At 45.1% G+C, this 24,399-nt stretch overlaps 1 protein-coding gene across 6 annotated transcripts in view; it reads left to right on the forward strand.

The window, feature by feature from the left end:
- Window positions 1-24,399, forward strand: part of USP15 (ubiquitin specific peptidase 15) — a 2,212,142-nt gene that overhangs the window by 1,869,823 nt on the left and 317,920 nt on the right. The window lies entirely within an intron of this gene.

The raw sequence follows: 24,399 nt of genomic DNA on the forward strand, positions 1-24,399 counted from the left end.
GCCCAGCAGTAGTCAGTGAGGCGCTTTCTTTGCCCCTGCATTCCGCGGATGTTCAACAGCAGGAGTCTGTGGAGACCTTTTCTGAGTCCTCCATACCGCAGGCTTCCACTTCGTCTTCTGACCCGCTGCCAGTCTCCTCCTCTGATGGATCCTGAGCTGCTAAGCGGGCGCCAGCTTCTAAGGCCTCTTTTCTCCGCCTGGAGACCAGATTCAGACCGACAACCTTGATTCAGACTTCTGCGGTGGCTAGGCCTCCCAAGTCCCTTCGGCTTTCTAGCAGGCCATCCTGCCGAAAATGTACTCCTAAGCAGGCGTCTGCCTCCCCTCAAATTCTCAGGCTCAGATGGTTAAAATGTCTAGTGATCTCTTGACCCTTATCAAGGGCTCTCGGCCACCTCCTTCTAAAAGGATTAGGGAATTGTCCCCAGTAGCTTTCTCTGCCTCAGACTCTGAGGTTTCCAACAACTCTGCTGATGAAGAGGGAAACTCCCCACTTTTTTTCTGATTTTGAGGCTTCTGATGCAGAAGACTCCATCCCTTCTGCTTCCCCTCCAGAAGATTTTTCTTTTGGAGATACTCTGAATACTCTTAGGGAGCATTTCAAATGGGAAAGACAGGACTTTCCTCAGTCTAAGAAACGGATTAAGGTATTCTTGGATTTGCTACAGCATAAGCCTTTGGCTATCCCTCCGGTTTTGGAAGTTGTTGTTGATGTTTTCATGGAGAATTCTTTGACTCCTGATTCTGTTCCTCCTGCTCCCAGAAAGCCTGACCGGTATTATAGAGTTCCTGATTCTCTTCAGTTCCTTTTCAAGAATCTTACTGCTGATCCAGAGATTATTTCTCAGGGCCCTAAGGGTGTTAAGGCCACTGTTGCTAAAAATCATGTTCCTTCTGACAGGGAATCTAGGGCCTTGGATAGATGGGGTAAAAAGGTTTATACTTCTTCCACCCTGGCTATTAGCTCTGTTAATTGTCTTTTTCATATGCTTAAGTATCAGCAGCATACTTTGGAGGCTATTAAGTCTAAAATTGCTGGTGTTCCTTCCCTGATGGAGAGTAAGGACATGCATGATTTATTGAATTCTGCCACTCTTGTCACTAAACATTCTCTACATTGTGGTTTCGACACTTTGGTGGCTTCTTGCAAGGCTGCAGCCACTGGTTCTGTCATTAGAAGACATTCTTGGCTCAGTGAACAGCCCTTTTCTGAACCGGTCAAGTCTAAATTACTGGATGTGCCTTTGCACAAGGACAATCCTTTTGGTAGCAAAGCAGAGGAGGTGTTGAAAAAGTTGGAGGATAAGACCAAATCTCTGCAAACTGTTAAGGACTTTCTGCAAGTTCAGCCTCCTCATTTTAGTAGACATTACCTTTATAATAATTGGACTTTTCCTGACCCTAGTAAACAGAGTTGCACTAGGTCTAGGGGTTACAGGTCTTCTAGGGGACCGACTTCCACCCCTCAAAAGGCTAAGCATTGGCAGGCTTTCTCTTCTAAATCGGGGAGTTCTAAGCAAACTTCCCAAAGCAAGCATTCCCAATGACTCCGGCTTTCCCTGCCTGCCTCTGCGGGCCCAAGGTTTCTTTGGGGGGGGGAGGTTAGCCATGTTTGCAAATGTCTTGGTTCACCATCACAGATGACCAATGGGTGCTCAAAATAGTATCCCAAGGCTACAAGTTCTCTTTTCACACCTTCCCTGTCCACCTGTCTACCAAGGATACCCAGATGTCCCCCCAAATCCAAGGGCATAAGCAGAAAAACAAGTTTCTTCTTTACTAAACCTGGGAGCAATATAGCCAGTTCCTACATTACAGATAGGCCAGGGTTTCTACTCAAGGCTTTTCCTGGTTCTCAAAAAAGGGGGCACCTGGTGCCCTATTCTGGATTTGTCCATTCTAAACACTTTTCTGGTTATTCCCAAATTCAAAATGCTCACTCTTCAGCAGTTGTCAATGCTGACCAAAGATTCCTGGCTGGTGACTTTGGATCTCAAAGAAGCTTATCTGCACATCCCAATAAGGGAAAGCTGCAGGCAGTTCCTTCGCTTCAGGGCAGGGAACAGGCCCTTCCAATTCTCTGCACTGCCCTTTGGCTTATCTACTGCTTCCAGAGTTTTTACCAGATGCCTGGTTCCAGTCATTGCTTTTTGCAGGCAAAGAAACATTCAAATTTACCCTTACTTGGACGATTGTCTTAGTCAGGCAAACTCTCCAGAGCAACTTCTAAAGGATTTGGACTTTGTAAAGAACCTTCTCATCTCTTTGGGCTATACCATCAATGAAAAGAAGTCAAAATTGGTACCCACCAGTGAGATTGTATTCCTGGGAGCTAGCTTGAACACAACCACCCAGATGGTATTCCTCCCTCAAGAGAAACAAATGGATATTTCAGATTACTTCAAATATTTGGCAAACATGACCCAGCTGTGTCTGCAAGGCAATTCCTGCAAGCCCTGAAATTCATGGGTTCATGTATTCTGATGATTCCATATGCCAGACTGCATATGAGCAAAATACAATGGTACCTCAAAAATTTTTGGTGTCAACCCACTCAGGATTTAATCTTGATACTTCCTCTGATTCCCTGCCTGCAGACTGAGTTCCTTTGGTGGGCGATGGCCTGTGCACTGAACAAAGGCCTGCCTTTCTGTCCACCTTCTGCCAGCCAGACTCTCACCACAGATGCCTCGGACTACACTTGGGGAGCACATCTAGAGGGCAGATGCATTCAGAGGACTTGGAACTCTCAACAGGTTCATTTGCACATAAATCTGAAGGAATTGATGGCAGTCCAGCAGGCCTTAATGGCTTTCAAACATCTTCTCTCTCCTGGTACTCTTCTGGTCAGGACAGACAACACCACAATCATGTGGTACATCAACAAGCAGGGAGGGACGCACTCTTACCCCCTTTGCAGACAAAGCATGATACTATGGTCCATAGCAGCTTCCATGGGCATTCATCTGACAGCTCAATTTCTTCCAGGAAGGCTCAAAACCGTGGCAGACCAGTTGAGCAGGCATGTCCTGGATCCTCACGAGTGGCAACTAAACAAGACCATCTTCTATCGCATCATTCAGTGTTGGGGCACTCCCCAGGTAGATCTCTTCTCATCTCCAACCAACCACCTTCTTCCAACCTTTTGCACCAGGGATCATCACAGCAAAGCTTGGAAGGTGGATGCTCTGTCCTTCCCCTGGACACAGCTCTCGATCTATGCATTCCCTCCTCTGCCTCTTCTTCCCAGAGTGCTGTTAAAGATAAGGGACAAAAAACCAAGGGCCATCATCATAGCTCCAGACTGGCCCAGACAACATTGGTATCCACTACTTTGCAGTCTCAGCCTTGGCATCTTCCCCTGATACCAGATCTCTTGGTTAAGGAGGGGGGGGGGTTCTGCATCTTCATCTTCAGACTCTGCATTTGGCAGCTTGGCTCATAATTTAAACCTTTCACAACAAGTGGTTGAGGTCCTTCGTGAGGCCAGGAGGGCCTAGCACTAGGAAATCTTACGCAGATAAGTGGAAAAGATTCTCCATTTGGATGCAGACTAGAGGGGAAGACCCTTCTCAACCTACTCTTCCTCTTATTATTGACTATCTGGCAGGCTTGCTTAATGGTGGACTTTCCTTTTCTTCTATCAAAATCCATGCTTCAGCTATTTCTTCTCATTGTTCCCTTTGAGCATCCCATTTTCTCTCATCACTTGATGAAACAGTTCCTCAGGGGAGCTAGCAATTTAAAGCCTCCCAGAAGGGCACCTACTCCTGCTTGGGATCTCAGTTTTGTACTTGAGAAACTTACTCTGACTCCTTTTGAACCAGCTGCCTCACAGACCTGAAGTTTCTCTCCTGGAAAACTGCCTTTCTTTTGGCTATTACTTCAGCTAGAAGAGTTTCTGAGATTGCAGGCCTTAATGGCAGTAGAGCCTTTTATCATCTTCCATGTGGATCGGGTTTCTCTTCGAACTAATCCCTCTTTTATGCCTAAGGTGGTTTCTAGCCTAACTCTTAACCAGTCTATCCACCTGCCTACCTTCTTTCCTAATCCTCAGAATAAAGGGGAAAGGTTACTGCATTCCCTGGATGTGCATAGACAGCTTAGATTTTACCTGGACAGGACTAAATCATTTCGAAAGTTGGCTCAATTGTTAGTCAGTTTTGCTCCTGGAGCTCAGGGCAAAGCTAATTTTAAACAGACCATTTCTAAGTGGATTGCTCATTGTATTCACTTTTGTTACTTACAGCATGGCAAGGTTCTTCCTCAGAGTATTAGGACCCATTCTACTAGGGCAGCCTCTACCTCAGCAGATTTTTTAAGAGGTGTACCTACTAGAGACATACTGGAAGCAGCTACATGGACTTCTGTCCACACTTTCACTAAACATTACAATTTACCATTGTTTTGTCCAGGGCTGGCTTTGCCACTGCAGTGTTGCAGGGCATCCTTACCAGCCCTTAAACAGTGGGTGTTCCTACTCCCTTTTGTTTTTTTCCTGGGCTTTGGGAATCAACCCATTTTGTAAGGACTGCAACAGTGAAACACGATGAACATAGTACAGTTGTGTACACTTACCATAAATGTAGATGTTCGAGTGTATTCACTGTTGCAGTCCTGGTTTCCCTCCTTCCATCCCCCCTTTTTTTCTAGGGCATAGACTGGATTTTCTTTTCCTGGTCTAACACTTTTTGGGGGACTCCTGACAGTTAAAGCAAGAAAAACTGAGGAAATGGCGTTGGCTGCCTTCTTTTGTATCTGACGTCAGGCCTAAACCGAAGGCAGCCAACGTCATATACCAAGGACTTTGGTATTCTGGCCGACTGTGGCTACCGGGAGCCGGATAACCCATTTTTTAAGGGCTGCAACAGTGAATACACTCTAACATCTACATTTATGGTAAGTGTACACAACTGTACTTTCTCTTTATCAAATGGATTGGCATTATATGTTAAATATACTAATTAAAATCTGGAGAGAGAGCCAACTCCTGAAGTAGGGCACAGCATATGAAAAGCCAGATGCTTGTCAGTCTGGCATTCAGGCACACAGTGGTACACAACCAAAGCCGAATTACTCTTTATTTAAAAAAAAAAAAAAAAATACTTACTGCTAAGTGTATGGAGTTCTTAAGTTGTATATCGACAGTTTTACAGTTTATCTGAAGTTTTTCATTTGATCTTCAACCTGTGGGTTCAGATCCCACATCAGATCAGACTAGTCCGTATATTACAGCTCTAGGATCCAAAAATCTGAGCTCCTCCCCTACCCATAATGCCCTGTTGTCCCCTCATCCCCTTAGATCTTATTTGTTGCGTCTTCATCAGCATCGGGATTGCAATCTTCTGAGCTCCCTTGGGTGATTCGTGTTTTCTTCAAAAATAATTTTCTTCTGTCTTTTCTCCGTATTGTAGAATTTCTTCCTAATATTTCCCTACCCAGTTACTATTTTGAAAACGCTTTGGTCCATTTAGTTTCGTTTTCTGTAACCTTCTGCACCTAACCTCCATTCCTTCCTCCCTTTATATATAAAAGAAAAGAAATCTGTTGTGTTCTCTGGTTTCTGCTATCTTCCTTTAGTTTTTCAGTATGTCAGAAAAGCCAGCTGGTTTTAAAAAGTGTGCTACGTGTGGGCACAAGATCCCTCTGTCAGATGCCCACATGGAATGTGTAGTGTGTTTAGGGCCTGCTCATTTGGATTCCTCCTGTGCTGTATGTGCTGGCTTTAACCAGTGTGCTCTTATTGATGGGAGGAATAAGCTCATTTTGAAGGGCCTTTTACCTTCTGTGGCTTCTTCCTCTGCTGTGACTCCTTCAAGTTTAGGGGCTCAAATCCCCTCCAAGGAGCACAAAGAGAAGAAATGGTCCCAGGACAGAGCTCCTCTTATGTCTGGTGAACCTCCTAGGAAAACACACAAGCCTTTGGATCCGAAAGACTCTTGTCTGATTGTCAGTGAGGAGGACTCTTCTCAACTCTGATCTCCAAGGTACTCCCTAGAGTTGGTTACCTCAAGGCCCAAATCTCCTTTATTGCAGTCTCCCAGGCCACCTTCTATGACATCTTCCATCAGGTCCTCTCGAAGCCTTTCTGAAGCTGAGGTTGACAGAATGCTGATAAGGTTTCTCAAGGCACAGATTGAACTGGGGTTTTTTTGCCTGCTTTGTCCTCTGCTGGATCTGTGAGTCGTCAGCCTTCATTTGTTCCCAACTCTCCTCCTCAGATCCGACCCCCGGCTTTGGAGTTGTCTGGTCCATGGAACCCTGAGAGTTGAGACGTTGAAGCCTACAGGTACTGTTACCTCGACTCTGGTTGCCCTGAGTGGTATGGCCCCAACCCTCTCAGAGTGAAGCGACTCTTGGAGCAGTATCATGGGCATCAGGTGCAATGGTTTGATGTCAGCAACAGAGTTTCTGAAGCTGTCCCTTCCCCTTGGAGCCTTGGCACTTGAAAGCTTGGCTCCAACTTCCCTCTCTGATTTGGGAGTGGCAAGGACTCGCAGGGCTTCTCCTCTGACAGCTTCAGCTCCAGTGGATGTGCCCTCGAATCTCCATTCACCCTCAGCATTTGAAGTGGTGGAGAGGGTTCTCTCACTGCCTAGGAGAGCCTCAACTCTCCCTTCTTGAGAGCCTGCTCCCTCTCCATGTGAGTTTGGGCCTGAATCATCCTGTCTGACACCTCCCAGACAGCCCGTCCTGAAGAGCTTCCAGTTCACTTCCCATTTTGAACACCCTGAGTCTTCTGATACCTCCCCAGAACAACCCATAGAGAAGGCCCATCGTAAGTGTATGTGCAAAAGGAGGCACCTGGATCCCCCCCCAAATCCCTCACTGAGGACACTAATTTGGATGAAGAGGAAGGGTCCCCAAGATCCTCATTGGAGACATCATGGAAGTCCTGCACCAGAGTGGTGGGTAGCCTGCCCAGAACCGCAACCCTCAGGAGTTAGTGTTCCTGGAAGCCTTCAGGTCAGGCCCCTCTATGTCCTGGGTGTTGTCCCCATGCCCCCAACCCCCCCCCCCATGAATTCCCTCCACAGGGCATAGAAAGAGCCGGACGCAGTAGAATCCTTTCCAAAATGCCCAGAGAAAATCCTTAATGCTCCATCTGATAGGCCCATTTGGTTTAAGGGGTGTCCCAGTTGATGCCATGGTGGTAGGAGCACCAACCAAGAAGGAAATGGCCCAGGAAGGCTCCTCTGTCCACCCCCCCCACCCCCAACAGGGAGTCTAGGGCTGTGGATAAGTTTGGAAAGTGGGTGTTAGCTTCAGCAACTTTTGCACTGTGAGCCCTGAACTGCTTGGCACATGTGACCAGACTACAGAGAAACCTGGTCAAGGAGATCTCTAGTTCTTCCCCAGGGTCCATGTCTGCAGAGGAGCTGAAGACCTTTTCCTCCAGAATGGCCACCCTTTTTTCTATAGTGAATACTTCCATGAGGCTAATCTCGCATGCAGCAGAAGATGCCTCACGGGCGGCTGGTTCAAGTATTCCTGTAAGGCACCACGCCTGGATGTGGCTTTGTGATTTCACAGGACCCTTCAAGGCATCATTCATTAATGCCCCTTTCGACTGATCATCCTTGTTTGGTCCTATGGTTAGAGACACGCTCTCCCAGAGTGAGAAGGATGGAAAGACCTTGTCTGCCATCAGAATCCTTTTTGTATCCCCTCAATGGTCCAGCTCTGAGAACCAGCATGGTGGTAAAAAGTTGTGGTTCCAAAGATCTCAAGGTCCTTTTCAGGAATCACAGGGAGATTTTTTCTCCAGAAGCAGAGGGGGAAATGGCACAAATGGCAAACGCCTCCCTCATGGCAGACAGGTTCCAATGATCCAGGGGTCTCAAGATACCTTCTCAGACAGGCCCAATCAGAGATCCTGAAGGATTTCCCACCTGCTCATATCTGTAGGTAGTCAGGGGACATTTATCTCTACACCCAACAGCCTGGGAAGCCATCACAAATGACCATTGGGTGTTAAACATCATATCCACAGGTTTTGTCATACCCTTTTTCCAAAATCCTTCTCCAGTCAAGACCCATCCCGATGTTCCACCCAGTCAGAGAGAGGCTGCAGCATTAGAAATTTCAAAGCTGCTTGCAGAAAAAGTCATCCAGACCATCCCCCAAGACCAGCTCAGATCAGGCATCTATTCCAGAGACTCTTTAGTGCCCAAGAAAATGGAGGACCTCAGACCCATTTTGGATCTCACATCCCTGAACAAATCAGTTGCCTGTTCATATTTCCAAATGTTCACATTTAAGTCCATTTTGCCCTTCCTGCAGAAAGGACGACTGAATGTGCTCTGTAGACCTTCGGGATGTGTACTATCACATCAAGATAAACTTGCGCTCCAGAAGGTTTCACGCTTCCGGCTGAGAGCCAATCATTACCAGTTCAGAGTATTCTCCTTTGGTCTCACCATAGCCCCCAGGCTGTTTACCAATTGCATGGCAGTAGTGGCAGCACACCTGAGACTGCAAGGATTCCGTGTGTTTCCATATCTGGACAATTGGCTACTCACTGCTCCCACCAGGCATCAACTCCTCTGGGCCAGGGACTACCTCCTTCAACTGGCCTCAACCTTGGGCGTCTTCATCAATGTAAAGAAATCGCATCTTCATACGGTCCAGGTGATAGATTTCATCAGTGCCCATCTGGACACAACACTTTGCTTAGCTCTTCTCCCTTCAGACAAGATCTCCACTCTGATTCCATGTCAGACAGATACTAGACATCCCTTCGCCTCCAGCATGTCTTGTTCTAAGAGTGATGAGCTCCATGGCTGCCACCATAACTCTGGTTCCTACTACTTTTCTTCATATGAGAATATTTCAGTGGACACTAACAGTCCAATGGTCTCTTCTTTGTTATCCTCTAAATCATCCGGTCAGACTATCTCAAGCATACAAGGAATCTCTTCTCTTGTGGCTCCAATCACAGGTTCTTGAACAAGGTCATTCCTTTATCCTTCCTCCCCTGAATGCCACGGTGACCACTGAAGCTTCTCAGCTTGGGTGGGGGGGCATTACCAGCGTCAGACAGTCCAAGGTACCTGGTCCCCATTAGAGACCAGTTTGCATATAAATGTCCTGGAGATGAGAGCGGTGCTTCTAATGTTGCAAGTCCTTCAAGCCTGTCTTCCCACAGGAACCATTGCAATTCAGAAAGACAGCATGTTGGTGATTTGGTACATCAACAAGCAGGGAGGAATCATGTGTAGAGGCCATAAGGTTATGGCAATGGGCGATCTCTTCCAACTGCTTACTAGTGGCAACACACATTCCGGGAAGTCAAACATTGTAGTGGATGAATTCAGTAGGACTATTCTCATGCCTCACGAGTTGTCGTTTAACACTTCAGTGGCAAGCATGGTCTTCCAGAAATAGGGTCAACCTTGCTGCGATCTCTTTACATCTCCTTCCAACACCAAATGCAGTGAGCTTTTTACCCTGATCCCTTCTCAGGGATAGTCACCGAGGGATGCTCTACTCCATGCTTGGCCCCCCAGTCGCTTTATGCTTACCCTCCTCTTCCTCTCATTCCCAAATTCCTCCAGAAAGCTCAGAGTTTGAAGTCCAAAGTAATCCTCATTGCTCTGTTTTGGCCTCAGAAAGTTTGTTTTCCCTTCCTTTGGTCTCATGATTCCATTCCTGACCTTCTGTCCTCTCCTTCGGGGCGCTCTCACCTAGATCTGCCCAGTCTGAAATTGACCACTGTTGCTCAATTTGCAGTGATGGGTAGAAATCCCGAGCTGTCTTCATTAGTTAGAAAAATTTTAGTGTCAGCTCATAAAGCTTCCACCATGAAAATATATAACAGCAAGTTGGAGGTTTTCCATTAGTGTCAGCTCATAAAGCTTCCACCATGAAAATATATAACAGCAAGTTGGAGGTTTTCCATTTGGGCTCACCAAAATCAGTTGGATCCCTTTACAGCTCCCATTCCTGCTGTTTTAGACTTTCTAGCATCTGTTTTTCATAATGGAGCTAGTTTTTCTACTCTGAACGTGCATTTGGCAGCCATTTCTAATTTTCACATTGGAGAAAATTCATCACCTTTGGCCTCATTTAAGATGTGCAAAGCCTTTCTTATGGGCACTTTTCTTCACCCTATCAAGGTTCCCACTCCACCATGGGACCTCACTATGGTTTTGCAAGCATTGGTTGCGCCTCCTTTTGAACTAGCAGCTAAAGTTGATTTGAAGTTCTTGTCATAGAAGACTGACTTCTTAGTAGCCATCATTTCAGCTAAAAGAGTGCGTGAACTACAAGCTTTATCTATTAAAGCCACCTTACTTGATCTTCCACAAGGACAGAGTGACTTTGCTACCAATCCTTTCCTGCCCACAGTTGCATCTGAGGCTAATATTAATCAGGTCATCAGTCTCCTGGTTTTCTTCTCCAATTTTCAAAACAAAGGGGAATACAAACTCCATATGCTAGATGTACATAGACAATTACGGTTTTATCTGGATAGAACTTAAACATTTCAGGAAGTCTAACCAGCTCTTTGTATCCTTCTCAAAAGCTACCTTGGGGAAACCAGTTTCCAAATTGACTCTGGCTAATTAGCTTACAAGCTATATTTCACTTGTTTATTCCATTAAAGGAATACCCTTACCTGTACCGATCAAGGCTCATTCTACTAGGTCTGTGTACATTTCTGCCTTTTGGTCTAGAGTTCCTGTTGATGATATCTACTCTGCAGCTACTTGGTATAATTCACATACTTTTATATCTCATTACAAATTGGACATTATTTCCAGGAACATGGCCTCCTTTGTTCTGCTGTGTTCTAGAATATCTTTCCATGCGAGACTCCCAAGAGTTCTGTAGCTGGGGACTCTGCCACACACATTGAAGATCAGATGAAAAACAACAACTTCAGATAACGAAGTTATGTACTTACCATAAAGTTTCATCTGAGTTGTTGGTTTTTCATTTGTCTTCAACCTTTCCTCCCTCCACCCCCCCTTCCAATTTCTTTAAAGACGTGACAGATATGGATATCCCCTTTATCTGTTTGAGATTCTAAAGTGCTCTTCTCTCTACTTTTCAGGGATATATATTTAAAACCTTTTTTTGTAAACACTAGTTAGATTATTAGCAGCAAACTCGATCTGAGGGGATGAGGGGAGAGCAGGTCATTATGGGTAGGGGAGGTGCTCAGATTTTCGGATTCTAGAGCTGTAGTATACGGCCGAGTCGGATCCAAACCCACAGGCTGAAGATAAATTAAAAATCAACAACTCAGATGCAACGTTATGGTAAGTATATAACTTTTTTGCATAGACTAGATGCAATTTGTTAAAGAGTGATCCTCTAGAATGAGTTCCCAATTGTTCAATAAAATGTTTTTAAGATCCACAGCATTAATAGAGAATAATCTGTAAACTGTATTCTGTAATAGGAACAAGACCCCTGGTTACTTATAGAAGAGGGCTTCATTTAAAGGCCCTTTTAGAAGCTTCAAGAACCACTTATCATTTTTGGGGCATGCATAAATGTGGACAATGTCACTATTGTACGTATATATTGACAGGAACACATGTTCACATTAGGGGGACTAAATAGAATATAAAAGGGAAATTCACTTGCGACAGCCAAGGTGTGGTCTGTCTAGCTTCCTGCTGCCAATGCCCAGCTTTTTATCTGGGCAAGACGAAACGGCGGTTCAAGCACCGTATATATGAGCATTTATATAGCATAAGTAAGAATACTAGTATTAATGCCTTGGCTAGACACATAGCTGAATTTCAGTCACATACCTTCTAGTTTACTATTCTTGAACAAGTTAACAAGAACATAAGAGGTGGTTCTTGGGAACTGAAGCTGGAAGAAAGGGAATTAAAGTGGCAAATTCAAACCAATACACATATTTATCCTGGATTAAATGAGACTTGTTCTATCAAATGTCTTTTAAAATTGAAAGCATTAGATAGATAACATATAAGGTTTAATAAAATTGTATATTTGATTTGGTATATGTATTTTAGGTATATTATTCTTCTTTATGGTTGGATTCTTATGAAATGGTGCTTATCTAATTTAATTTAATTTAACTTAATTTAATTTAATGTAATACTTGATTTAATCAATTATTGAATCAATTATGTCATTATTAAATTAACAATTTGGTATGTAAACTATCAAATAGTTGATTCTTGGGAAATGTAATATATGAAGAAGTGCATATTATTGGTGTGTACGAAAGCGCTAACATTAAAACGAGTGTGGATTTTACCTTTTAGCCTCTTTTTTTGTTGTCATTTTTAATCTGTTTTCAGTGGCATTGTGATGCTGACTTCAGTACAGATATCCTAAACGAGTGCATTTAAATCACTGAAAAAGGTCAAACGTGTTCTAACAAATAATAGTAGATGTTCTCCTATTCAGGGTTACAGTATTCTTTACATAAGGGTAGTTCGCTACTCGACTCGACGTCTGGCTTGTATACAAAAGCTTCAAGCTACTGCCTGTACATTTGACGTCACACGTAGGTTTCTAGAACGTCAGCCATAGAAGGGACATCCACATGTACAATCTTAAGAACTTTTTCATCGCCATTCGTTGGAAACTGTTTTGTTCTTCAGCTTCAGATAAGTTCCCCGTTGGGGATTTATTTGGTTGCTTCTGCCTTTAGTTATTGTTCATGTCATCCAGAAAGGGCAAGTGTAGGTGTGGAAGGCAAATTCCACATAAGGATAGTCACAAGCTCTGTTTGTTTTGCTTAGGGCCTACCCATGACCATAGGTCTTGCTCTGTCAAGCCTTCGCCCTAAGACCTTACGTAGTCACCTGTCTGCCTTAAATCTATATTTAGAAAACCAAAGATTTAAGTGTTTGGCTAGGGAATCGATGGAGAGTTCCGGGAGTTCCTCTGAGTTGTCCTGAAGAGGAAGGTAGGCAGTACTAAGACCGAGTCCTCTTCAGCTGTGACTTCTGTCTGACGTCCCCCTTGTGTTTGATGACAACCCAGTGGTACGGTTGCAGGTAGTGTCTGTCTCCCTGGCTGGAATCGCAATGGAAGCCATTAGGATCGGGGGTCCAAGCACATCCAAGGCTATGCAGATGTCTGGTTTGGACAACTTTGGGGACCCATGACTGCTAATTTCGGAGGACCTGGGAACTGGTCCAGTTCCCTTGCAAAAAGAAGCTGCAGGCGTTAGGCTTACGCCTGACCTTTCTCCTGCCCTAGACAAACTGCCAAAAAGAAATAAAGATTCAACATTCGACAGTGCCTAGTACTCCTATGTCAGATTGGGAAGTTTTTTTGCAAGGTCTTATTAAAGCCTTGGTGGTCCTCAGGCGTACAATTTCAGCTTCTCCTATTTCCTGTCCAGGACTCTGATTCAGAGGGGTCTTCCTCAGATGAAGACTCTTTAGTTTACTCCACTCAGACTCCTTCGTCTTTGGAATATGCTTCTGCAAAAGAAGAGCCTAGTGGGGGAGATTCACCAATGGAAGAATTCTGTTTTAGAGAGAGAGTTAATAAGATGACAGAATTCTTAAAGTGGGATTCTTCCCAAATTTCTGAGGAACAAAAAAAATATTATGACTTACTTCAGGTGGAGGCCCCTCCACCCGCAGCTGCCCCTCCAGTGCTTCTTGCTTTCCTGGATGCCTTTGTATCTTGCAAGACCCCAGATTCACAGGTACCAGCTCCTAAAAGACCTGACCATTTTTATAAGGTCCCTGAGGATTGCAAATTTCTGTGTGTCCCCTTTAGCTGATCCTGCTGTGGTTTCTGTCACCTCAGATAATCCTCCTGGGTTGTTTCTTCCACAAAATTTCTTCCCCCAGACAAAAAGTACAATTTTAAAAAGGTTAGGAAAGAAGGTTTACACCTCTTCCACCCTGGCAATCAGAGCCATTAATTACCAGTCTCACATGTCTAGGTGTTCTCTAGCTTTGCTCTCCTAAGATTCTCAGGCCCTATCCCAGCTTCCTGACTCAGAAGCTAAGTCCTTATCTCTTTCTGTCTTGGCTTCATCTTCACAGGTCACTAGGCAACCATTAAATGCAGCTATGATGCTCTAAAAACTTCCTCCAGAGCTGCAGCTTCTGTTCTTAGGAGATATTCTTGGCTGCGTCTGCAGGCTCTCCCAGATGACATTAAGGCAAAATTGCTTGATGCTCCCTTTGACAATTCTGCTCTTTTTGGTAAGGCTGCTGCAGAACTTTTTAAAACTCTGAAGGAAAAAGGTAAGGACCTCCAGGATTTAAAGCACCTGCTAGTTTCTCTAGTTCCTAAATTTCATAGGAACTTCCTGGCTAAAAGTCATTTTATTAGGAAACCATCTAGGTCTGTTTCTTCTTCTGCTCCCTCTGGTTCTAGGGCATGCAGATCTGCTAGGAGACCCCCTCAACCTAAAACTGTAACTTCTGCTCCATCACCCCAGCAGCCATTTCCATACAGACAAGGCTGTCTGTGGCATCCAGCCCCAACTTCCAAGTCACACTTCCCTGTCTTTCCGTCTTTCTCTTTCCCTTTCAGCCTGGAAGGAGATCACTCAGGATTCTTAGGTGATATACATTATTAAGAACTGTTACTTCATCATTTGGATGTCTCTTCCCCCTTTTCAGGGATTCCTCAACCTCCCTCAGATCAACTGCATCTGTTTCCTCAGCTGCTAACTCAGCTTTCTCTCCAGGGCATCATTCAACCAGTCGCTTTAAGTCGACAAGGAATAGGATTGTATTCCAGGATATTCTTGATTCCAAGAAAAGGTGGTTCTTGGAGACCCAATTTGGACCTCTCACTGTTGATTGTATACCTTCCTGGTGGTGCCTTCTTTCAGGATGCTATCCCTACAGTCTGTTTTCCCCCTTGTTCCTCTTCGAGCATTCTTAGCTTTGCTGGATCTCAAGAATGGTTATCTGCACATTCCTATTCACCCTCACAGGAAGTTTTTTACATTTCTTGGTGGGTTCTTGGCACTTTCAGATGTTCTTCATGTTTCACTGTTGCAGTCATTGCATTTGGGTAGTCCTGCTGGCAGGTTGCCCTCAGCTGGCCTGAATTCCAAAGTCTCGGGTCCTGCGTCAGCCGCCACCGCCCCTTCCCTGACGTCAGGTAGTCAGGGGTATAAAAGAAGCAGCTGACACCATTTCCTTCAGTCTTATTTGCCACGCGGTGCCCGAAGCAGAAGCAGTTCGCAAGTGCCGGTCGGCCGTCTCCTGAGATTTTCATGTTTGAGTTTCAGATCCGAAGTCTTCAATAAAGCTAAGTACCCCGTTGGGGAAACTTTTTTCTTGTTCCAGACCGATGTCAGAAAAAGTTAATAATTGTATTTCACGTGGAAAGCAAATACCTCATAAGGATTTTCATTCTTACTGTATTCCTTGCCTAGGCCCTGATCACAACATTACTGGTTGTCGGTCTTGTGTTAGATTTAACCAATGCACTATTAAGCGTCGGTATAATTTTGCTTTAAACTATTTTGGTAGCCGCTTTAATTACCCTGAAATGTCATTGGACAGCCATCAGACTACCGGAGTTTACAAAAAATGCAAAGAAAAGTATAGAGAAAAACAACTGAGGCCCAAAACCAACGACGAAGCTTCTCCTAAGCCAATCACCGATTTGCCGGTTTTCAGTGAGGCACTTTCGCAGCCCCTGAAACCCGGTACTTTACAGTCATAGGCCGCTACCAACTCCCACATGGAGTCGGCCATGCTGCTGGATACTCAAGGTATTGGAGCCTCGGACGCTAATCCCTCAGATGGGTCTGGAGTCGCTGAGCAGGTACTGGCTTCTGAGGGTGTATTCAGACCTAAACATCTTTACATTAAAACAACTTCAGCTTCAAAGGCAAAGACTAAAGGATCTTTTAAAGCAAGGAAACAAACTCAAGAGCCATGTGTACAGGCCTCTATGCCCAAAAAACAGATGATCAGAATGGCCGAAGACCTGATTACCTTGCTCAGGGGTTCCCATCCCCCTCCTGATAAGAGGCCTAGGCAAGACACTGACTGACTATGAATCTTCAGATCAGGTCTCTATTTCTTCTGATTCCTCATCTGATCAGGGATATTCTTTACCCCCCATGAGGATTCTGATGCTGAAGAATCTATTCCTTCAGCATTTCCTCCTGAGGATTATTCTTTTGGGGAAACCTTGTATACCATGAGGGAGCATTTTCACTGGGAAATTCAAGATTTCTCAGAATCTAAAAAGAGGCTCAGGGATTTCCTTTTACTACCACAGCACAGGCCTCTAGGCATTCCACCTGTGTTAGACATTGTAGATGATGTGTTTTCGGAGTCTAGTTTAACCCCTGACACCTTACCCCAGCTCCTGTTAAGCCTGACAGATATTACAGGGTTCCTGACTCGCACAAATTTCTTTTTAAAAAAACCCTGCTGCTGACCTAGAAACTATTTTACAGGGTCCAAAGGGAGTTGAGGCTTCCACAGCAAAAAACCCAACCCCCTCTGACAGAGATTCAAGGGCACTGGATAGATGGGGAAAAAAGGTTTACACGTCCGTAACTTTAGCTATGAGGGCCTTAAATTGTCAGTTTCATATGCTCAAGTATCAGCAACATGTCATGGGATTGCTTAAACAGAAAATGATGCTAAACTCTGAATGTGCAGAAAACAAGGAAATGCAGGACTTATTGCATGCAGCTGAACAAGTTGGAAAGCATACTTTGCAATGTGGTTTTGATTCTTTGGAGGCCTCCTGCTGGGCCGCAGATGTTCGTGTTTCACTGTTGCAGTCATTACACTTGGGTTATCCTGCTGGCAGGCTACCCGCAGTCGGCCTGAATTCCAAAGTCCTGGTCCGGCATTGGTTGCTGTCGCCTCTTCCCTGACGTCAGTGCGCCAGGGGTATATAAGATGCAGCCGACGCCATTTTCTCCAGTCTTTCTTGCCACACGGTGCCCGAAGCAAAAGCAGTTCACAACTGCCGGTCTGCCGACTCCTGAGATTTTCGAAATTGAATTTCAGATCCGACGTCTTCAATAAAGCTAAGTACCCCATTAGGGAAACTTTTTCTTCCTCCAGACCGATGTCAGTAAAAGTTAACAATTGTATTTCTTGTGGGAAGCAAATACCTCATAAGGATTTTCACTCTTATTGTATTCCTTGCCTAGGCCCTGACCACAACGTTGCTAGTTGTCGGTTTTGTGCTAGATTCAACCAACGCACTATTAAGCGTTGGTTTGATTTTGCTTTACATTACTTTGGCCAAAGGTTTAACTATATAATGCCGTCGGAACAACTGATGACCGGAATTCATAAAAAGCACAAGGACAAAGAAAAGGACAGGCATTCGAGGTCCAAAACTGACAAAACCTCTTCTATGCCAGTCGCCGGTTCTCAGTGAGGCGCTTTCGCAGCCCCTGACACCCGCTACCTCAGAGCCACAGGCTGCCTCCGACTCCCACATGGAGACAACCAGGCCTCTGGAAACTCAAGGTATTGGGCCTACGGAAACTTTTCCCTCAGATGGGTCCGGAGCCGCTGAGCAGGCATTGGCTTCTGAGGGTGTTTTCAGACCTACTTAGTTTACTATCAAGACCACTTCAGCAGCCAAGGCAAAGTCTAAAACACCATTAAAGACAAAGAAACAAGTACAGCATTCTCCTGGACAGTCATCCATGCCAAAGAAACAGATGCTTAAAATGGCCGAGGACCTAATTACTCTGATCAGGGGTTCCCATCCCCCTCCTGATAAAAGGCCTAGGCAAGACACTGACTATGATTCCTTTGACTAGGTTTCTATTTCCTCTGATTCCTCTTCAGAACAGGGATATTCTCTTCCTCCGTGTGAGGACTCTGATGCTGAAGAATCTATCCCTTCAGCCTCTCCTCCTGAGGATTACTCTTTTGGGGAAACCTTGCACACCATGAGGGAGCATTTCCACTGGGAGAGCCAGGATTATTCAGAATCCAAGAAAATACTCAGAGACTTACTTTTACTGCCTCAGCACAGGCCCTTTGCTATCCCCCCTGTACTAGATATTGTTGATGATGTTTTTTCTGAATCCAGTTTGTCTCCTGATTCTTTACCCCCTGCACCAGTCAAGCCAGATAGGTACTACAGGGTCCCAGATTCTCATACATTTCTTTACAAAAACCCTGCTGCTGACCCAGAAACAATTTCTCAGGGTCCCAAAGGGGTCAAGGCTTCCACTGCAAAAAACCCTGTTCCCTCTGATAGGGATTCTAGAGCACTGGATAGATGGGGGAAAAAAGTTTACACCTGTGCTACTTTAGCTGTAAGGGCTTTAAACTGCCAGTTTCACATGCTTAAATATCAGCAATACCTAATGTCTTTGCTAAAACAGAAAATGCTTACAAGCTCAGAATGTCATGAAAATAAGGAAATGCAGGATTTATTGTATGCAGCTGAACAAGTGGGAAAGCATACTTTGCAATGTAGTTTTGATTCATTAGAGGCTTCTTGCAGACCCGCAGTTACAGGTTCTGTCATTCAAAGACATGCTTGGTTAAAAGAGCAAAGTTTACCTGATCATGTTAAAGCAAAATTATTGGAAGCTCCATTACAGCATGATACTTTGTTTGGTGTTAAGGCAGAAGAGGTGTTAAAGAAAATGGAGGATAAAGCAAAATCAATGCAGACAGTGAAGGATTTCTTACAGGTTCAGCCACCCAGATTTAGCAGGAACTGGCCTTCAAAAAATTGGTCCTTTCCAGTGTCAGACAGGCCACAAAGAGGCAGATCTCAGCCCCAAGGCTCATACAGACCTAAACAGTGGGGTGCTTCAGCCCCCAAAGGCAGAGAAGACAAATCACAACCTTATAGGAAACAGTCCCAATGACTTTCCTCTACCTATGCCAAGCACTTACCTTTTGGCCAGCACCCTTAGGGGGAAAACTAGCACTTTTCTCACAAAATTGGCACACGATCACCCAGGACAAATGGGTACTGAGTATTGTTTCTCAGGGTTACAGGTTCCACTTTCACACCCTATCAAGGACAAAAGGTATGCCAGTCCTGCCACACAATCAATGGGCAAAGGCACAAAAACAAATTTCTGCTCTCATGGACATGAGGGCTATTCAAAAAGTACCACAGGAAGAGCAGGGGCAAGGATTTTACTCGACTTTTCTTGGTACCCAGAAAGGACAACGCTTGGAAACCAGTACTGGACCTGTCTACTCTAAATACTTTCCTGGACGTTCCAAAATTCAAAATGTTGACACTGCAGCAACTTCTACTCATGCTGGGCAAGAAGGCTTGGCTAGTTACTTTGGACCTCAAAGAGGCATACCTGCATGTGCCAGTCAGACAAACTTGCAGAAGATACCTCAGATTTATAGCTGGTTCAATGCATTACCAATTCTCTGCACTGCCCTTTGGCTTATCTACTGCGCCCAGGGTCTTCACAAAATGCCTGGCACCAATAATTGCTTTTTGCAGACAAAAAGGAATTCAAATATATCTCTACCTAGACGACTGCCTTATTCAAGCAGAGAGCAAGGACATTCTTCTAAAGCATCTGACGTTTGTAAAAAGATTACTAATTTGCCTAGGGTACACAGTAAACGAAAATAAATCAAAACTAGTGCCCTCTCAAGAGATAATATTCCTGGGTGCAAGCTTAAATACAACTGCCCAGATGGCCTTATCTCACGCCAGGCAAGCAAAGGCAACTGACTCATTACTTTCAAATGATGGCAACAAAGACCCAGCTACCTGGAAGAAAAATTCTGCAGGCTTTGGGCTTCATGGCATCCTGCATCCTGCTAATTCCATATGCAAGACTGCATATGAGGAAGCTACAATGGTATCTAAAAAGTGTTTGGACTCAACATTGTCACAGCCTGGAAACAATAATAAATCTTATTCCCTGCCTGCAACAGGAGTTTCGATGATGGGCACTGGCCTGTCACCACAACAAGGGACAGCCTTTCACTTTACCCACAGCCAGGCAGACACTAACAACAGATGCATCGGATTATGCCTGGGGGGCACACATGGCAGGAAAATGTATTCAGGGCACGTGGCCCACGCACCAAATGCATCTTCATATCAATCAAAAAGAGATGCTAGCTGTACAGAATGCCCTGACAGCCTTCAAGGATCTACTACATCCAGGACAGCTATTGCTAAAGACGGACAATACTACAGTTATGTGGTACATAAACAAGCAAGGGGGGGCACACATTCCTACCGCCTCTGCAGGCAAGCCATGACTTTGTGGAACACAGCACTGACTTTTCAAGTACATCTGCAGGCACAATTCCTGCCAGGAAAGAAAATTACTCTGGCAGACGAACTAAGCAAAAACCTCATGGACCCTCACGAGTGGAAACTGGATCCACAGGTATTCAGCCTGATAACAAGGAAATGGGGATGCCCAGACATGGATCTTTTTGCCTCCCCTCACAACTGCCAACTACAGAGATTCTGCACAAGGACTTATCACTCATAAGCATGGAAAGTAGATGCTCTATCATTCAGCTGGAAAACCCGAACAGTTTATGCCTTTCCACCACTGCCTCTCCTTCAGAAGGTACTCCTAAAAGTCAGACAGAATAAACCAAAAATTATTCTGATTGCCCCAGACTGGCCATGCCAGCACTGGTATCCAATCCTAAAGAACTTGTCTCAAGGCCCAGCCTGGACTTTGCTTCAAATTCCTCATCTTCTGACTCAACAAAACAATCAGATCCTGCACAGCCAACTCAGAACCTTAAATCTGGCTGCATGGCAAATAATATAGCCACTCAGAACACACCTCTCTCTAAATCTGTTATGGATGCCATTTTGGAAGCCAGGAGGCCCAGCACCAGGAAATCTTATGCAGAAAAATGGAAGAGATTCTGTGCTTGGAACCAGGCACAAGGACTTGAACCACTTGTTCCAAATATTCCTCAGATTTTACAATACCTAACTGAGATGCTGGACAAAGGCCTATCCTTCTCATCAATTAAGATCCATGCCTCTGCCATTTCAGCTCATTACAATACGGAACCTCCTATTTTCTCACATCCACTGCTACGACAGTACCTCAGAGGGGCAAAAAACATAAGACCCCCAAGGAGAGCACCGATACCTACATATCGGACCTCAACTTTGTCTTGGAAAAGCTCACACTGCCTCCTTTTGAGCCAGCTGATATAAAATTCTTATCATGGAAAACTTCTCTGCTGCTAGCAATAACTTCAGCAAGAAGAGTCTCAGAGTTACAGGCATTAATGGCAGTGGAACCTTTTATCATTTTTCATCCGGACAGGATTTCTCTAAGGACAAACCCAACATCTATGCCAAAGGTAGTATCCAGTGTGGCTCTTAACGAAACCATTCATTTGCCAACATTTTATCCAAATCCCCAGAATAAAGGGGAGAGACTTCTGCACTCTTTGGACATACACAGGCAGCTACGCTTCTACTTAGACAAAACAAAAGCTTTCAGAAAAACTGAGCAACTACTTGTAGCATATGCTGCAGGATCTCAAGGAAAGGCCATCTCAAAGCAGACTATTTCAAAATGGATAGGACACTGCATTCATTTCTGCTATGCACAGCATGGGAAGTCAGTGCCTAAAAATATTAGGCCACATTCTACCAGGGTAGCAGCCACTTCAGCAGCCTTTCTCAGAGGAGTACCAACCAAGGAAATTTTGGAGGCTGCAACTTGGAGTTCAGTGCACACTTTTACCAAACATTATCACTTACCTCTTTACTCTAAATCCAGAGCAGACTTTGCCACTGCAGATGTTCATCGTGCATACAGCTGCAGTCATAACAGATGGGGTTCTTCTGCCGTCAGGCGGGTCCTCGGTCGGCCGAATTCCAAAGTCTAGGTCCGGCGTCGGTTGTCGTCGCTTCTTCCCTGACGTCAGTGCGACAGGGGTATAAAAGAACCAGCCGACGCCATCTTCTTCAGTCTTTCTTGCCGCGCGGTGCCCGAAGCAGAAGCAGTTCGCAAGTGCCGGTCGGCCAGCTCCTGAAATTACGAAAATTTTGCAACCAAAGTCTTCTTGAAAGCTAAGTACCCGTTAGAAACTTTTCTTGTCTCAGACCGATGTCAGACAAAGTTAATAATTGTATTTCATGTGGGAAGCAAATACCGCATAAGGATTTTCATTCCCTCTGCATTCCTTGCTTAGGCCCAGACCACGACGTCTCGGTCTGTCGTTTTTGTGCTACTTTCAACAAACGCACCATTAAGCGTCGGGCGGAGTTCGCCCAGCACTATTTTGGCAAAAAATGTAACTACATTATGTCGTCGGATACTCTGACTCCAGTTTTGTCTAATAAACGCAAAGATAAGGACCGACACACAAGGTCCGCGGCCTCTACCGACACCACGCCAAAGCCGACTACAGGTGGTTCGGTTCTCAGCGAGGTGCCTACGCAGCCCCTGCCTACCGACGACACTTCATTGGCGGTGTCTACTGTGCCCGAGGCCGCAGGCTCCTCGGCCCACACCCCGACTACAGATACCGAAGCCACTCTTGGTGGTGAAACTCAAAATGTAGACAGGTCTGCCTCCTCTCAAGGTGTCTTCAGACCTTCATCTTCTTTTTCCATCAAGGCTTTCACTAAGTCTAAAGCAGCCATGCATTCTAAGAGACCAGCTACACGGGGCCCTTCTCCAGGTCCCATGCCTAAAAAACAGATGCTTAAAATGGCTGAGGATTTAACTACTCCCAGAGTGGAGGAAGAATCCCCCTCCTCAGACCAGGCCTCCATTATTTCAGAGCACTCTGATGAACAGGAACATTCTTACTCCCCTTTTGAAGATTCTGATGCAGAGGAGTCCATTCCCTCTGTCTCCCCCACCCAGAGGATTACTCATTTGGGGAAACCTTGCATACCTTGAGGGAACACTTCCACTGGGAAGGCCAAGAGTACTCAGGCTCCAAGAAAAGGCTTAGGGATTTTCTCTTGCTACCTCAGCACAGGCCTCTGGCTATACCTCATGTCTTAGACATACTAGATGATGTGTATTCGGAGGCCTGCCTTAACCCAGACTTTTTACCTCCAGCCCCAGTCAAGCCTGACAGGTACTACCGGGTTCCTGACTCACCAATTTTTATACAAAAGCCATGCTGCTGACCCAGAAACTATATCACAGGGCACCAAAGGGATTAAGGCCTCCACTGCTAAAAATCCATTACCTTCCGAGAGAGATTCCAGATCTTTAGAAAGGTGGGGAAAAAAGGTATACACCTCGGCCACCTTAACTATGAGGGCATTAAACTGCCAGTTCCATATGTTAAAGTACCAACAGTTTCTGTTATCACAGTTGAGAAGCAAAATGTCACAACCTGAACAACCAGACTTTATGGAGTTGCAGGATTTGATGCATAGTGCAGAACAAGTGGGTAAACATACCTTGCAATGTGGATGTTCTTCGTCTTCCATTGCTGCAGTCCTTACTATTGGGTATAGTCCGCATCCAGTCGGCCCGAATACCAGAGTATAAGGCTGACGTCGGTCAGGGCGCATTAGACTGACGTCAGTACGTCAGGGTACTAATGCGCATGACCGGCGTCATAACCTCAGTCTTTTTTGCCGCGTGATCCGATGCAGAAGCAGTTTTGCGAGTGCAGGTTGGCGTTCTGAAATATTTCCGAAACCGGAGTTTCAGACCGAATCAGAGTTGGCTAAGTACCCCGTTGGGGAACATTTTGGTTTTTTCTTGCCTCAGTATTTAACCGGATGTCAGAAAAAGTGAATAACTGTATTTCTTGTGGGAAACAAATACCTCATAGGGATTACCATACATTATGTATACCTTGTTTAGGGCCTGAGCACGCGTTGTTGGTTGCCGCTCTTGTGCTAAGTTTAACAAACGCACTATTAAGAGGAGGTTAGACTGTGCCAGATTAGTGTTTGGGAAGCGTTGCAATTATAAAATGCCGTCGGATGCTCCGGCCCGCTTCATCAAGAAGCGCAAGGACAAAACAGCGAAGCCTAGGGTTGATGAACCGGCAGTCCCAGACGTCGGTTCTTTAGATGGCTCAGTGGAGCCAGAGGTTTTGCCAGGAGTTTCTATAGAGTCTCAGGCAGAAACTTTACTGTTACAGGATGTACCCTCTCAGGAGGCAGGCCAGGCTGAGGGGCTTCTCAGGTAACTATTCTTCCCTCTCTTCCCAAAGTAGTTAGAGCCTCTCCTTCTGTTGCCAAAACTTCTTTTAGAGGTAGGCCAACTTCAGCTTCAGTAGGGGCTTCTCCTAGCCTTCGGGTTCTGTACCTAAGAAACATATGCTTAAAATGGCAGAAGATTTGATTACTATGATTAGAGGTTCTATGGGCCCTCCTGATAAGAGGCCTAGAGTGGAACCAGAGTTTGACAGTTTTGAACAGGGTTCGGGCTTCTGAATCTTCTGGAAGATTTGCAGGAGTATCCTCATTATTCTGATTCTGATGTGGATGATGCCACTCCTTGGCTTCTCCTCCTGAGGATTT

Source organism: Protopterus annectens, chromosome 11.part0 (genome assembly GCF_019279795.1).
Source record: "Protopterus annectens isolate FY-2018-M chromosome 11.part0, PAN1.0, whole genome shotgun sequence".
Lineage (NCBI taxonomy): Eukaryota > Metazoa > Chordata > Ceratodontiformes > Protopteridae > Protopterus > Protopterus annectens.